The 16,516-nt window shown below is 24.7% G+C and overlaps 1 long non-coding RNA gene across 1 annotated transcript in view; it reads left to right on the forward strand.

The window, feature by feature from the left end:
- The window catches only part of LOC122855429, a 58,790-nt gene extending 43,328 nt beyond the window's left edge, over positions 1-15,462 (forward strand). The window contains exon 4 of the long non-coding RNA XR_006374072.1: positions 15,389-15,462. This is a non-coding gene — a long non-coding RNA (uncharacterized LOC122855429). The remainder of the gene's footprint in view (positions 1-15,388) is intronic.
- The last annotated feature ends 1,054 nt before the right edge of the window (positions 15,463-16,516 follow it).

Here is a 16,516-nt window from a genome sequence, read left to right on the forward strand (position 1 = left end):
GTTGAGTTATCATGGAGACAAACGATGTTAATAGTAAAATCGTTATCTTGTCTGGTTGATAGAAATTTTTACGAGCACTCTGAATTATTTTTCAACAACTAAAAATGTACGATAAGTATTACAAAAATAGTCTTTGATGTGAAAAAAGAAGATAAAAATTCAAAAAATTCAACAGAAGCTCATGACGAAAGGAAAAAAAAAATTATACACGCAGTTAAATGTTACTGTGATCATTAAAATTTAAAACTTTAAAATGATTCTATTTTTTTTTTTTTTTTCATCCTCTCAAATTGCCCACACACAGTAAAAGTATGCAGTCGGAATTTTATCAGAATATCCTTTTCCTTGATTTATACCGTCCAGAAAATATTGAACCTTTTTTTAATTTAGAATATTTTTCGTTGAGTTAATTAATCGATAAATATCTGTGTTATATTTTTTTTTTAAATCCAATAGTCTTTTTAAACTGTAATATTTGACATTTAAAAAATTATTTTACTCTTGAGAAAAATTAATTTTATAAATTCGGATCATTTAAACTAATGCCCGAAACTAAATTTCAACAAAAAAGTTGAAAATTTCATATCCTTGGAGATCATCAGCACTGTGTCTTTGTTGCTATTGAAGAGAAACTTTTTTATAGCGATTGGGTTGTTTAACTTTGCTGCTGGTTTGGCAGTAGAAGTTGGTGATTTTCCACAATCATCCCCTCTAGCGATAAGAAAAGTTGGAAATTGCTAAAGCCATCGAATACACCGTGTGTCGTTGATGGTGGATATAATTTTTTTTTTCTTTTAAATAATGGGTGGAGTTTGTAAATGCCATTGAGAATGTGTACATTTACACACAGTGAATATTTATTAACGCGTTATTAATTATAAAAATAAAAATAGTAAAACGACGATAAAAAATATAAAATAAATATGAATATGATCAGTGAACAATTTAATGAAAAAAAAATATGAAATAAAAAGTTTAAGAAATTTATTAATAGCGATGATACGCTTGCCTTTCTGATAAAATTTTTAAACACAAAATTTCAACAATAAATATCATAAAATGTTACCTATGAAATATCGTAACAATAAGCTTTATATTTTATTTCTCTTTAACGTTATAAAAAATGGAAAAAAAAAACGTCTTACAAGTAACATAACTTATTGCATTATTGTGCTACATGCAAAAACAAAATTATATGCAAAATACTATTTACAATCTGTTATTCAACATAATAAAATATAACATAAGTACAATGATATGAAACACCATGATGTTTCTAGTTTCCCACCATCTTGAATTTTTTTTTCTAACCGTTTTTTATATGGTAACCCTATTCTTTGTTAAATCTTGTTTTTTGTTTTGTTTTCTTTAAACGAATATTCACGCTTTTTTTCAATTACTCATAATTTTATTTTGTGTATTTATTCTAACCTGTTTTATTTATTTGTCACTTTAACCTCATTTGTGATCTCATTTTTTTCTCGAGAAAAATTCTTTTTTATACAACACAAGCTGAATTATATATTTGAATATATTTCAAGGTTCTACGGTAGAAACATTTTTTGAATATTAAAAATGTTGGCTGGTTGTTTATACATCTACGTCTGGAAAAATTAAATAAAACTTGTTCTAGAAAATTGAACTTTTTCTTGTCTCCATATTTTTTAAACTAATTGTCATTTTATTTAAAAAAAAATTATTGGCTGACTTGATAAGGTTTATACTACTTAAAAATAAAAAATTAATGAGCTTTTTATCTAATCAAGTATTTATCTAGTGTCTTTCTGCTAAAATCATTTTTTCTTTTTACTAATCATCAATTTATAAAATAAAAAAAAATTCATTGAACAAATGGGAAAACTTTGAGTTTATTTTTCATTTTTTTTTCAAAAAAGAAAACTCTTTTGTTTTAAATTTTAAATTGTTTTATTTGAATAACTTTTTATTTAGTAAAGTAAATTTAGTTTCGTGATATTTGCCGGAAGGTAGGTGATTCCAACTCGTCTGGATGATTTTAGTCGTCGCAAGAATGGTGAAGGCAAATCGACGGAAAGAAATAGCGTCGAAAAATAACCCATTTTATTTATAAAAAATATTATTTAAATTTGTGAAATTTATTTGTTCAAAGTAAAACCATTTTTTCAGCATTCAATTTATTTTTTTGATAGTCTTGTTTTATGTTTTGTTACTTGAAAAATTATACTGTCAATAAAACACCAAGTTTTCATAATAATTTTTATATTTTTAATAAAAAAAAAAATATTTATATTTAATATAATCATGTTTGTAAATAAAAGATGAATTGTTTTATAAATTAATATTATTTTTTTTATAAACAATTGACTTGTGTAGTTTGATTTGTGGTTCAAATGTCAATATCGTAAAAAAGAAAAAAAAAAAACATATCACAAAAGTCATATGTTTTTACGAGATTAAATTATTTTAAAATATTTTTTTTGATTGAGTGTGTGCTTTTTAACATTTGTCTGTGTATATAAATTTTTTTTTATTTATGATTCATAACATAAAATAATTTTATTGTTTTTGGGTGTGATGAAAAACATTTCAAGCCGATAGTATATTCACAGTGTTCCCTCAGGTCAGGAAACTTTTGCTTCAATAAATACTCAATGAAATTACTTAAATAATTTTACTTTAAAGAATATATATAAATTTTTGTGTAGCAAAGTTGTAAAGTAAATTTTCCATTTATATTATGAAAAATATAATTTACTTTTTTCAACAATTCATTTAAAAAATAATTTATTTTTTAGTTTTTCAAATAAAAAAATTAATAAATAAAATAAACTCAGCTAAAAGGTTATTACTACTGTAGATTTGAAAATTGTTTAAAAGTTACAATGATGATTATTGTGGCTCTTCTATATTCAGAGCACATGAAAAAGGATATGAGTTGTTGAGTGCAACTGTGTCTGTATCATGAATTTATATTAAACAATTTACGATTTATATCTGCACACACTAATTGCTTCAATGTTGTTTATGGGACACAATGAAATATGTCTTGTCTAAAATACATATGAATGCATCACTAAGAGACCAGAGAAAATTTCAAGTCTCATTGAAAGCTTCTTATGAGATTTAAAATATTTAGATCAATGTACTTTGTCCTAAATTATTCGTCATTTTTTTTTCCATTATTTAAATTGTTGAATAATAGCAGTAATAATGAATAAATAATTTTTAAAAATTATTTGACGAAGAAAGAAATTTGAAAAAATTTATCTAATACTAGAAATATAATTTATTAAAAATATTTATTCATTAAATATGCAATTTACGATCTGGGAATATTTGTGAAAGTTTGTAAAACGATTATAAGTTGGTCAAATTTTTATTAAAAAATAAAAATATATAGAAAACTACATAATTAACTAAATAGCCATAAAAAAAAAATTTTTATTCAATTTTTTTTTTATTATTATTTCCTAAATGGTATTTAATTTTTTTTTTTAATTATCTATTAAAATTTAAGCAATTATTTTTATGTTAACATTATAAATAAACATTTATTGTATTATTAACAATACAAATTTACATAAAATTTATTAAGAAAATAAATATAATTCATAAAAGCTTTAATTATCATTTATATAATTTGACATTGCCAATAATATTTGATTAATTTTGAATTATAATTTATTGAGCATAAATAATTATTTTTAAAATGCTTGTAAAGTTTATATTATTTTGAGATATGATAATTAATGCAACTCCATGAATGGCTCATTAAAATAAATGATAAAATATTTATAAATACTCAATTAATTAATGCATTATTTTTTTTTTAAATATAATAAATAGATTATGACACTAAAAAAAAATTATTTGCTGATAATATTTAATGATAAAAATTTTTTTTAAATTTAAAATATAAATGACTTCTAAGTTTCCTATATTGAGAAATTTTTTTTTTTTATTATTATTACAACTAAATATAGAAACATTTGAATGAGAAAAAAAATGAATTTAATATTTTTAAAAATGTATTAATAAAACTTTGTTAAGCATATTATGAATTTTATATTGTTTTTATTGTATATAAATTTTAACACTTGTATTTTATTTTTCATTGGCACTATTTTTGTGTATATAATAGATGCTCAATGTTGCTCAGATTACCTCATGTATAGTCTATCAGTAAATATGTATAAATTTAAAGATGTATAGTGTACATGAGGTGCGTTATCATACCAACGGGTATATCCGTATACCCTCAAGGCACTTGCGCAAATATAAATTATGCAACATATCTCGTGCGCCACTCTTAGACTTTACGACCGGTACATTAAATTGCCTTCATCCTTTCCCCTTCCCACAGTTAATTCTATGAATTTTTTTTTACTTTTTTTTAAAGCTTTTTCTTCGAGATACAACGACCCGTACTGAGCCATATGTATTTTTAATAGCTTCAGGATTTTTCGTTGTCTTATTGATCCCGGATTTTTACAAATTCAACAGAAGCATTTTTTATAAATGTATATATTTTTTTTACTATGAATTTTCATACTTTTCAGAAAGCAAAAACTGTATAAATTAAAAACTAAAATATTATTATAAATATCTCACGTGTTTTTTTTTTCTAATAAAAAAAATCAAAGAAAATATTATTTTGTCGGCGAATGATCAAGTTGATATTGAATTTTTAAATATATTCAAAATTTATCGTTTAATGTATGTATAAAAAAATTTGAATCATTGTCTCAAAAGTATATTAGTCTGAATATTATTAAACCCATTTACTTATCCATAAAAATTATTAATGCAAAAGAATTATTTTTATGGTTAATATAAATTTTTATATAATATTAATAGCAAATAACAATCAAATTGTAATATAAATTTTGATTATCAATGAATTTATTTTAATAATTATTTATTTAATGTTAAATTCATGACTTTGTGTGGGTGAAAAATTAAATATCAAATAAATGGATTAAATAATGACATTTAATTACCAAATATAAATTATAAAAGTTATTCAAGAAGAGCTTTTTGAATAATAAAATAAAAAATAAAAAGACTAAATGCTTTGAACTAAATATACTTGATGTATAATTTTGAATAACTCATTTTATATTTATTAACATAATAAATATTTATTTTCATAAAGGCAATATAAGAAGTTAAAAAAATGCATCTAATATCTTGACATGACAGAATGCGACGGACAGTTTCCTCTGTTAATTTTGTCAATTTACTAACAAGAAATACGCAATTGTTATTACCGATCTTGACAATTTACATGTAAAATGGTCATAAGATTTATATTATTATTATTATTATTACTAGCTTGTTATTTTGTTATCTAAAAGTGATGTTACTAAAAGCATCAAAGCAGTAAAATAACAATAATAATAAATATAACAAAAGTATATTTAACTAAAAAAATATATTTTGCATTTTTTAAATTTGAAAGAAAATAAAATTTACGAGTATTTATACATAAATATAATTTAAAATTATATGAAGTTAATGATTTGGTTGTAAAATTAATTATTTAAATTAACAATTGATTGACAATAAAAAGAGCTTGATTGACCAACTTCAGATCCATAAAACAATTATATGAAAAACTTGAAAAAAAAAATAATAATAATATCAATTAAACAAAGTTATTGATATAAATTTAACAATAAAAATAATTAAACAAATTTCATTAGGCAAGATGTAGCATATGTACAGGGTTCATCAGAGAATTTTTCAAAATGGTGAAACACCAGTTAGATGGCGTCACTTCGATTGCCGCGTATACCTTCAAACCACATTCATATATACAAACAGTTGATTCAAAATGGCCTCTACATACCAATTCTATATCTCACATTGTGCGACTGAGAAACCCCCCACTCTTTGATGATCAACTATCGATTTGTTCCACTGAATATTGCACTTTTTAAATAAACACAAACAAGCAACATTGTACTGAATTTTTTAAATCAAAATTACTTAATTACACAATAAAATTATATACACAAATTAAAAAAACAACCATGACTAAAATACATCTGAAATGAGAGCTTACTTTTAGTCATCACTTGGAAACTCAAAGTATCATGAAAAATATGAATTTTTGATTGAAATAGTGTCTCTCCTTTTTTTTTTTTAAATAATAATTATTGATAAAACATGTAATACGTGGGCGAAGAGTTGTTTCACTGACAAACTTCAACGAAAGAATGACAGGTTGGCCTGTAGTCATGGGTGTACTGTCGAACAGAGAATGTAGTGAATCGTAGTCAAGTAAGAAAGATAGAAATAGTATATTGCTGAGTGCCTAGGGTTTCATACATTAAATTCAAGGTTATTGTCAACCATGGGGGCCTTATGTATATACATTTTAACCCCTTTTAGTGGCACGAAGGTTTTAAAACATACTGTGTTGCTTTGGGTCTCGATTCACCCCCGTAAACACACCATAAAAAAACTCTTCCGGCAACAGAATACACGGCAGGTAGGCTACTTTTTTTTTACCTCTCTTATTTTTTGAGTAGATATATATTTTTGATTTTTTTTTTTTTTTTTTTGACTACCTGGAAATGGAATAATACAGCAAGACTGATAGGTTAAATATTCGTGGTGGGCTACGAGGGAAATGTTGAAGGCCAGTCACTGAGAGATGCGGAAAAAGTAACATAAGGAAGAAAAGGAGAAAGAAAGAAAGAAGGGTTTTTCTTTTTCATCTTGTGTAAAAAACACATTAACCTTGGATAGTATTTTTTTTTATGGTCTTTTAAAAGAAACAAATAAACCCTTTTTTTTATTTTTCATTTTAAAAAGCTAGTTTGTATGTTACAGTTTGTATTCACTATAATCCTTTGACTAAACCGAACTTTTCTTGCGGCTATTGCTAGATTTAAAGTATCATTGGTAAAAGTTTTATCGTTTATAAGTATACTTTGGAAAATTCAGAGCAGCAAAAATCAATGATTTTACAGGTACAAAGTAATTTAAAACTTGAACAATTTAATTTAACCCCAAGATATTGTTACAATTTATTTTATTTTAAATATTATCAAGGTTTAATTTTTTTTTTTATTTTAAATAATATGGATTTACTCAATTTGTAATCAGAAAGAAGAAAAAAAAATATGCACCCTGCTATTTGTCTGAAATTAGAGGCAAGGAGAAAATTGTCTGATTAAAATTTTAATGATTTTGTGAGAATAATAATTCTAATGCAGTGTCTAATTAAAAGCCAAGTATGAAAACGTGTAAATAAATATACAAATAAAATGCAATTTAATATTTTTCCTGTTTAAATTGCAAGAGCATAGATTATACTTACAAAAAAAAAAGAAAAGTAAATGACAAACATATGAAAGAAAAAATAAAAAAAAAAAATTAAATAAATTTTGTGTACATGTCAAATTTAATTCTGAAACGAGTGGTACTGGTTTCAACTTGTGAAATAATTCAAGAAATAAATTCATAATATTATAACCCATATAGTTTGCTGTCTTGGGGAAAATGAGGCAGCCAAGAAATTCCTCCCACCTCATTATTACTCAACACATAGAGTCACGTAGTTATTGAGTTGGTAGGTCGTCGTTAAAATACTCGAGTCTGTATAGTTGAAATAAGGGTTGGGCTTGAAGGCCGTCACGGCAAAGTAAAAAAAAAAAATACCCAAGAAATAATAAAATAAAAAAAAAAAGAATAAAAGAAAGATACACCGAAGGGTTGATGGTCACGGTTTGACAAGGACATGAACAACAATCGGTGTTATTTTTTTTATTTTTTTTTACCTATTTAAACATTGTCCTTGCTTTTTAAGGACCTGTTCAATGTTGTCACAAATAATCATTTGATTTTACTTTTTTAAAATTTCTCAAAAACAGATTTATCATCTTAAACAAGGTCATTTTTATTTTTTTATTATTTTTTTTATATACATGTGAAAATTACTTAACGATGCTGAAAATACTTTTTTTTTTATTTTGGTTTTATTGCTTGTATTAATAAAGTTTTATTTGACCATGACATGATGTTTGCTTCCGTCGCAAGAAATTTCACTTAAATATCATAAAAATATACTTGAAATTATTGTCAAAAATTATTTTTTCAGAATTTAATGATTTGTGGCTGTTTAATGATATATCGAAACATTTTTAATGACAGATTAATGCAAAGAGACTTTTATGATACCATTAAATAAATAACTTAACTCCTAATTAATTCTCAAGTTTTTTTAAATTTTTTTACAGCTATATGAATTTTGGAAAATCATTTATTGATAATATATCATTGCGACGGGGTTATCATTCTACAGCTGATACTGATAAATCTTATATTTAATTAATTTCATCAATTCTTTTTTTTTTTTATTTTTATCACACCATGATAAAATTTTTATGTTCGTTTTTTTCTCAGATAGAAACTTTTAAAGTTTAATTTTAATTCTATTTATTTTTGCAAAAAATAATTTGTTTTTTAATTGTTTATTAATAATTGAGTATGTAAATAATAAAATAATAAAAAATATAAATGCAATATACATAATATTGTATGCAAAAATATTTTATTTAAAAAATTTAAAAGCTATTTTTATATAAATGAAAGCCTGTATTTTTTAAATTTGAAATATTATTATAAATAAATATAAATTCATGTCAATAAACTGATACAATTCATAATCATTCAATATACAAGTATATCAATAAAAAATATTCCGACAAAATGAGTGTCATAAAGTTATAACCATGATGTATGAATTTAAATATGTTAAAGTCTGACATTATTATCAACAAGTTATTTTATTGATCTATAAAATTAAATTTAAGAACTTTATGATTCGTAAAGATTAACATTTCGGTATATATATAGCATTTAAAATGACTCTATAATAATTTAATAAACAGCTTCATTTTCCGATAACATATATTTTGCAAAATAATTTTAACGACATTGACTAGAATAGAAATATACATTAAAAAAAAAATCTACTTACAAATATATCATAATGTAAATAAATATAGTTGAAAAAAATATATATAAAATAAGGCTTAAGTTTAAATCAAGTTGTACTCTTGTACCCACCACTGTCAGTCGACATGGCGCCGAATAGCAGCGTCGCGACGACGCGGGGTTCGCGATTACGTACAGTATCGACCAACAGACGTATCATGAAAGGTCGAGTTGAACAAAGAAACTATATACTACGTCAAAGAGCGGGAAACTAACATGTACCAAAGAGGGGGTAGCAAAAAAAAAAAAAAAGGAAAAAAAATAAAATAAAATAACCCAGCCACCACGCCCAGCTCCTTAACATATCCCAGATATTTTTCTCCCTTATATTCGACTGGTTAAGTCGAGCTTATACTTATGGTCAAACATCTCGATAATTGAGTTTCATCACTACAAATTAGAACCTTTAATCTTTTTATATTTAAAAAGTTTAACTTGTATATAGCTTTTTTTTAAACCCTCATAAGAATACATTGACTCATTTTATCTAAATAATATATTCATACATAAAAAGTTGATAAAATAAATATAAAAAAGTATCTTGTTAAGGAAACAAAAAATATTTATCATAAAAAAAAAGAAATCTTTAAATAAACAAATTAAAATTATTATTTAAAAAATTATATATATTATATATTTTATGACAATAACATCATATAATTTTTCGTAATATTCTTTTAAGCATTTCTAAATATATTTTCAATATATTAATGATTTTATTTTATTCACAAAAATTCTCAGTTATTATTTATTAATAATATTTTTATTGAATTAAATTAAATGATTTTTGTATAAAGTAAAAAACGATAACCCAACGAAATATAAACACGACCTTGACATGATCTCGCAGTGTCTAGTTAAATTCAATGATAAAAATACTAAAATTTTTGTAAATATATACAGTCTGATGTTTTTTTTATTTGAATTTTGACAAGTTGATGTAGCTGTAAACATAAAATTTATAGCTATTAAAAGCTAGAGTAATTTACATTTAGATATAGTTTAACGTTGTTTTAATGTTTTGGGTTCTTCCGGTAGCTTAGGGTCTCATCACACGTCATATGGTATTTCACCAAGTTCCAGTGACACACTCAAGAAACGACACATAGGCTGTAACATCTAAAAAACACATTTCAGTCAACTGAATTGTATATATAAGTTTTTATATTTTTTTTTCGCCTCCATTTCGTGATTTTTTTACGTTCTTCTTTTCAGTGAATGACCAACTTTAAGCAATGTGCTTGTATGCGTTTGTCGGGTGTTGGTTTACGACACAAGGCCGTACGTTGGATACAGATATACACATATTATATATATGTATGTCTTATGGCAATCACAAGTGATCATCCTCCGTGTAGAATCGTAAATCTCCGGGGTTCCCAACTTTATCGACATCTTATCTAGCCACTGTGTCTCGTAAGATTGCTGATTTTATTTGTCTGACTTTTTATCACTTTTATATTCAGGTTTTCATTCATATTTCAAGTTGTTCTCTTCATTCTTTATTATGATTCTTTTTTTTTTTTGTCTTTTTGTTGATAACCTGGTTAGTGCCAGTTGTTCTATTTATATTGTTATATTCACACTTTGTTACGTCTTGAGAATGAATTTACTTTCTTTATTTTTATTTGAAAATTTTTTTAACTCTATTTTAGATTTTTAACGATGAACAACGAGGTCATTTGTCTTGATGTTTATGTATTTTTAGTATAGTCGAAATAAAATAAACGACAATGATAGTTATTGAAGAGGAAAAAAATCATAGTCAACTTGGTTGCGATGGAAATAGTTGGTGTTATATTACGAGACATATTAGTGATTTAAATATGAAATTGTTTTTTGTTTTCAAGTTAAAATTTATTTCTATTCGTTCGTCAAAGATGATAATTTTTTTTTTTTGGACTAATATAGAGAGCCATAGGCAAAAGCTTGACAACACAGGCTGCAATGTTGATTGAGCAAAAGTACAAAATCTACCCTTGCTTCTGCGATACAACGAAAGATGTCACGATCTCATTTTCCGGTTTTGAAAATAAAAAAAAATTAAAAAACAAGTTTACGCGCTAAAAATTGTACAATTAAATTATTATTATAGTTTCTGGTTCAATTATTAATATAAGTGTCTATAAAAATTATGTTCAATCATAAAAATAACGAAAAAAAAAAAAAGCAATAGAAGTAAATTGTTTCGAGCAACAGGCTGCCCAGTAATAAAGTTAATATAAAATTTCGTTATGTTGTTTTGATTTCATTTTTTTTACTTTAAAATACAATTACTATAAACAAAGTTTTCCATAAATTTAGATTTTTTCCTGTGGATAGATACCTAATTATGTTTTATTACCTACTATAATAAAAATCGTGTTGTTAATTTTAAAAAATTAATTTTTATTACGACAATTAAATTTAAAACTGTAAAACTTTTTTTTTTTTTTTATGTATAAATTATTAAAATAATAATAAAGACTCTGGTGTTAAGGATGGGAACTATATATAAGTATCTACCACCGACGGTATGGAAAAAAAAATTGTCTCATCACAGCTGATGCAAAAGAGTGTATACATGTGTAAGGGAGGCTCGGCAAAAGGTCTGCCAGTAGTAGATTGGTCGGTCGGTGTTGCAGGAGGGTTGTCTATTTTGTCAATATTGATTGTGCTAGTTTAGCAACCCCTTCACAGATGTCCCTGCTGTCGAGCTTCAGCTAGAGCTTTTATTTTTTTTTTTTTCAGCTATGCCCTTGACGAAAACTATGATCCAAAAGTATTTTTACAATTTGCCACTTTATCCAGTTTAAATTTTTTCAATTCCCACGAAATCATTTTTGCTCAAGCACGATTTTTTGGAATGAGCTTTTGCTTTTATTGCAAATAAAATAAAAATTTAGGAAAAAACAAAATTTACGAGGTGGGTCACCTTCACATCTCAATCGATTCTGATTTTTCATGACGCATGTATGATAATTTGAAAAAAGAAATATATTTTGAATATATAAATGAAAAATTTATTTGTCTATATTTTTATAAATTATTTATTTGTTGATTTCAGGAAAGCGATATCGAATTTTTTTAAGACCAGTAAAATTGAACATTTATTTTTATTAAATATTTTGAAAATCATTGATGAAAATAAAAAATGTAATTTGGAAAAATTAAGGTAATTGGAAGTTAATATCTTTGCCACTGAATATTTCTTGTTGTCATGACTCTATAGAAACGCCCGGGCATTTATTGATTTCTGGAGAGAGTAGCACAACCCTCATCCTGCCTGTCTAGCTACAAGCCCCACCTCCCAATGAACCAAAGGTTAGATATAAAGACATTCAACGAAAACTACCAAAGGCCTCTAAATCCTTATACACTATAAAAAAAAAGAAAAAGGAATAAATTCGTTTCATATATTTTATTTTATCTTTGCAAAGCATGATAATTTTCTTTTAAATAAAATTTACGATCTATCAATTGAAGCCTCATGATGTTACGATCAAATTCAAGTAACAGTAAACAATATTGTCAGTTGCGAATATATCGAACTATTATATCCTTTTATTTTTTTTTCATTTTCATTGATAGTCAGTCACACTTGGAATTCTATAAAAATAGAATTTTTTTTTATATTTTTTCGAGTTCATTTGTCAAATATCAAATAAATAAGACAATCGGTTTATTTTTTATTGCATACTAAAACGATTCAAGAAACTAAAACTTGAGAATGCTCAATCGCTGCATTTATAGTTTACAAAAAGAAAAAAAACTTTTATTGATTTCTTTTCTTTTTTTAATTTTACGATCTTGATGGTTTCAGCATTTGAGGATAAATAGAAACTGAGACCTCAATGGTGATCTTCAATTGTAAATAAAAATAATAATATTAATATTAACATTGCATGCTAATTAATTATGAGCCATGACAAAACGAGAATATTAATTCATCAGTGTCTCGTTGGCGTGGTAAATTTTATTTGAGTCTTCACGTGCAAAAAAAAAATAATAAAAAATTAATCTAATTAATTAATTCAACTTAGACACATATAGTTATACTACTATTTTCATGTGAAATTAATTAATCCGTATTAACTAAACGATAAAAAATTAAATAACAAAGAAATTTATTTACATTTATCTACAAGAAAAATATAAAAAATACTTTTACTTTTTAGAAATCGATTGTTTTTTATTTATTAATTTTTGCATATGTAATTTTTATAGCTTTAAAGATAGAATGGTAAGGTACCAACGAAGCGCACAGTTTAAATTTCAAAAGATTTTGCAGATTTCTGCGGTTGTTTATTTTTCGGTCGGTAAAATAAACACAAATTTCGACCTTTTTTTGTCATATTTATTTTTTACTTTAATTTATTTCAATCAAAATTATTCAGAGCTATATTTATACTTAAAAATATTAATTTAGATATGAATATTATATTTTTTTGCCTCGTTTAAATAATTTTTTATGAATCTTTTGTTAAATCATATCATAAATTTTTTTTATGTACAAACAAAATAAACATAAAATTTCAAGTGTCTACTTAGCTACATCTACCCATGAATTTACTGGTCAGATTTTTGACGAGACAAATTTTTATGACACCAACAATTTAATATAAATGATTTACATTTACAAATTTATATATTGAAGTAAAAAAAAATTAAATTAAATAAAGAAAATAGCTTGTCCAAAGTTGGCATATTTTTTTGACGAGCAAGTAATTTTTGGGGAGCTTGGAATATCCTTGCTTGGGTATCTATAGTTGTGTCTTTGGTATATATATGTTGTTAAATATCAATATCTGATTCTAGCTAAAATAAGTTTACTAAATTTTTTTACTTTTAAGGATCGTTGCCTTGTTTTCCTCAAAGATGGCACACTGAGTCACTCGGTCCTAAACTCGAAGGCGTCTTTTTCGCCCACAGAATCCTGAATCGTATATACATTAGTGTAAAAATTTTCACTTGATGTTGCATTTTGTTCAATACCTTGCTTTGTCATTTTACTAAAAATAAAACATCCATCAGACACGGTGTAGATGGCTATCTTGAGTCCACAAATTACATGTCCACTGACTATAAAATTTACGCACGTGTACATTTATTGTACGGCTGTTTAGCAATTTGTATAATTAAATTAACGAGTTATGAAATAAATCATAAAAACCTGCGTTTGCTCATTTTAAATACTTACTTTAAAATGAGTACATGAACAATTAATTATTAAAAATAACTTATGAAATCAAGCGGATGTTTAGAAGTAATTATAGTCACTGAGGCTAGTCTCCACAAGAATTTTACGTGCAAAGAATAAATTTTTTAATTCGAGACATCGAACTCAGCTATATGCCATGAATAAAAAAAATAAATTTATTTTTAACTAGTAGTTTTTATAATATACTTTCATTAAATAAATAATTTTTTATTGATAAATTACGAAGAAGTAAAATGGATTTTTTAAATATTTAAATATTTTTAATAAAATATCATCGCACAGTTATCCCGTTTTATCGGTTCAAAAAATAAATGACAAGGTGAATATTTATTTATACTGTGAATTTTTTTCAAGGCCTGCATGGGTTCTATCATGATACCTTTTTTTTTTTTCCTTTTCCCCTGTGTGCATACCTCCTGGTGAGCAAATGGTGTTCTTCATTTATAAGCAATTTCTGATGAGAATTCTTTCTCGGCCTAATAAAGTTTTTCTGATATAATTAATAAATTTTTTAAATGTCATTGAAAATAAAATAAGATATATACTTGATGATTATTATAAGCCATCTCTCTAATTAAGCAAAAAACTTAATAATTTAAAATTATTATTAATTGAAAATTAAAATAAATATTAATATGAATTTTTTGAAAATATAATTTAATTAAAGCAAATTTAATTCAGAAAAACAGTAATTTGTTTTTTATCATAAATAATAATTTATAGTTATTAATTGAAAAGGAAAAAAAAAAAATTAATTATTGAAGTTGTAAATTAGAATAGTGAACATCAATCTGTTTCGATAATAATAAAAGTCAAAATAACCTTGCAGACTTTATTCTTTTATTTTTTTTTCAATAAATTATTTCAATCGTCAGTTCTGTAGAATATATGGGCGTGATTTTTTTTTTTTTTTTTTTGGCTTCATATGGGCACCGATGCTGTAGAAATAAAAAAGAAAAAAATCTAGAGATGATTCAATGGTTTATTAATTGAAAAATTAAGTGTTTTAATTTTTTGTTATATATAAAGCTAAATAAATTTGCGGTTGAAAATAAATTCTTTTCAAGAATGATTCATATATTGAGATTAAAAAACTTGTGAGAAAAATAATAATTTTTTTGAACTAAATTGATATGAAAAAACAGCAAGTTGATTCTATGCATAAAACTATAAACATTTTTATTTTTTTGTTTGTTTTAGATTGGAATGTGAAGTTGAAGACATGGTAAGTCATAGTAAATAGTTTTTTCAAGCTTTTAACATGCATGTAAATGAACAAATTATTATTTTATTGTTGGAAAAAGTTATCTTCAAGAAATAGGAGGAATCTTTTTTTATTTTTTATTTTTTTTACTAAGGGAGTTTTTCATGCTAACCATACGTTTTCTACCCTCAAGTTAAATAATTTTTTAGCAAGTCTTTTACTCTTGTTCTACTCGATCTTTACTGCTCTAAGCACACATGTTTTGATATATAAAAAAAGAACAAAAAAATGAGCTAGCAAAACAAACAAAAGGTTACTTCACAAAAAAAAAAAAAGCTCATTTAAATTTTAGCACTGATGCTCGCAATTAATTGTCATCTATAAAAATTAAATAAAAAAATTATCATTCAGACAGATGAATATATTTTTAAATGTATATTATGTATATACACGAAATATATGTTGGATGTAGTAAATACCATCTATAGCCGATGTATATATATATATAGTTTCTTCAACTTGGTAATTTTAAATTAGAAAATCTATTTATAAAAATGAAAAAAAAAAAGAATAATATTTGTATTATATTCAACTGGCGTCAGTGTGAGAAAACTAAAAAAGATAAGAAATCAACAAAACTCCTTGCGCGGCATTTACTAAAGTCAGAAAAGACTCAGGATGTGACAGTCCTTCGTGGAAGAGAGAAAGAGAGAGCGAGACATAATAAAAATCGAACAGTGGAACCCACAATTTCAAAGACAGCGATCTTCAAACAGTAATGCTGTATATCAAACCAATTCGATACAAGAGACTGCAGATAAATCCAATAAAATTATTAAAAAATAAAAATAAAATTTTTGTTTAAACATTTTTTTTCTGTTTAACATAAATAATATATAAATATAACATTGAAGTAAAGTTATCTGTCAGTATCAAAATAATAGAAGGGTGTCGAGAAAAGAGGGTTGGATGAGATATATCAACAGTAGACAGATGAAAAAAAAAAATAGAAAAAAATGAGAGGCTGCATTTAGCACATCAATAAAGTCAACGACAAACTCTAAAACCAACGACACGACTAAAAAGCTGCTTGCTTCTTTTTTTATTTTCATAAATATCTATGT

Source organism: Aphidius gifuensis, linkage group LG4, assembly GCF_014905175.1.
Source record: "Aphidius gifuensis isolate YNYX2018 linkage group LG4, ASM1490517v1, whole genome shotgun sequence".
Lineage (NCBI taxonomy): Eukaryota > Metazoa > Arthropoda > Insecta > Hymenoptera > Braconidae > Aphidius > Aphidius gifuensis.